We start from the raw sequence: 1,680 nt of genomic DNA, 5'->3' as shown, positions 1-1,680 counted from the left end.
CTGGACACTTGGAAAATAATAGCTGGATTGGTCAGAGTAAAAATGGATTTATGAAAGGGAAATCATCTTTAACAAACCTGTTGGAGTTTTTTGAGGATGAAGCTAGCGAAATAGATAAGGGGTACGGGTGGATGTGGTACATATCGATTTTCAGAAAGCTTTTGTTAACGTCGCACACAAGAAGTTAGTAATCAAAATTAGAGCACGTGGGATTGGGGGGAATGGACTGGCTTGTACTGGTTAATGGACAGGAAACAGAGAGTAGGAATAAATGGGTAATTTTCAGCTTGGCAGGCTGTGACCAGTGGGGTACTGCAAAGAGAAAGAGAGAAAGAGATAGAGGGAGGGGAGAGAGACAGAGAAGAGAGACAGAGATGGAGAGAGAGACAGAGGGAGAGAGAGAGAGACAGAAGGATAGGGGAGACAGTGACACAGGGAGACAGAGAGAGGGGAGAGAGTAATGTAAAGGGAGAGAGACAGACAGAGAGGGAGAGAGAGAGAGAGACAACGAGAGAAGCAAAGAGAGAGAGAGAGAGAGACAGTCAGCGAGAAAAGACAGAGGCAGAGATGGTGTGAGAGAGAGACAAACTGAGTCATGGACAGAGGGAGAGAAAGAGAGATCGGGAGAAACAGAGTAAAAAAAAGGAGAGAGAGACATAGACAGAGCGTCAGAGAGAGAGAGCCAGAGTGGGAGCAAAAGAGAGAGAGAGGAAGAGGCAGAGAGAGATGGAGAGACAGAGAGAAAGGGAGAGATAGTGTGAGAGAGACACAGAGTAATGTACAGAGGCAAAGAAAGTGAGAGGGAGTGACGGAGAAATAGGGAGAGACAGAGAGAGAGAGAGAGAGAAACAGAGAGGGAGGGACAGAGAAAGACAGAGAAGGATGGAGAGAGAGAGAAAAAGAGAGAGAGTGTGAGAGAGATGGAGAGACCAGGGAGAATTAAAGAAGGAAAGGACTGGAGGACTGTTAACGTTGCACCATTGATTGCAATTGGAGAAAGGGATAGACTGAGTGAATACAGGCCACTTGGCCTAGGCTCAGTGGAGGGCAAATGATTGGGATAAATTCTGATAAACAGTAGTAATGGTCATTTAGAAATGTGCAGATTAATCAAGCAGTCAGCATGGATTTGTCAAGTGAAGATCGTGTCAGACTCGCTTGAATGTATTTTTTGTGGGGGAAGCTAGGAGAGTCGTTGAGGGGAGCAGCTCATCACCACCTTCTCAGGGAAATTAGGCAATAAATGCTGGTCTTGTCAGTGATGCCCAGATCCCGGGAATGAATTTAATACAGTGTCAATGCCTGTACACATACAGTACACAATGGGTACAAGGGAATGATTCACTCCTGTCTGGTGCTGTGTGTATCAGTGTCTCCATGTCTGTGTCTCTGTCAAGTTTAAAGCACTAACAGTACATTAGTGAGGAGTCAGTCTCTGAAATAAATGTCCCAGTGTTGTGGTAACATAAATTGGCCATCGTGAACAGACCTACAATGGCTGACTGATGTTTGTGGATATCCACAGATGTTCTGAGAGAGGAGGGAGAAAGAGACAGACAGACGGAAAGAGAGACAAAGAGGGAGACACAGACCGAGAGGGTGATCCAGACACAGAGAGTGATAGCAGGATGTTTGTCGGAGGACTTTGGAAGAGGATGAGGCCATTTGGCCCCTCAACCC

The sequence above is a fragment of the Heterodontus francisci genome, unplaced genomic scaffold, assembly GCF_036365525.1.
Source record: "Heterodontus francisci isolate sHetFra1 unplaced genomic scaffold, sHetFra1.hap1 HAP1_SCAFFOLD_201, whole genome shotgun sequence".
In the NCBI taxonomy this organism is placed as follows: domain Eukaryota; kingdom Metazoa; phylum Chordata; class Chondrichthyes; order Heterodontiformes; family Heterodontidae; genus Heterodontus; species Heterodontus francisci.
This window is presented reverse-complemented; position numbering follows the sequence as displayed.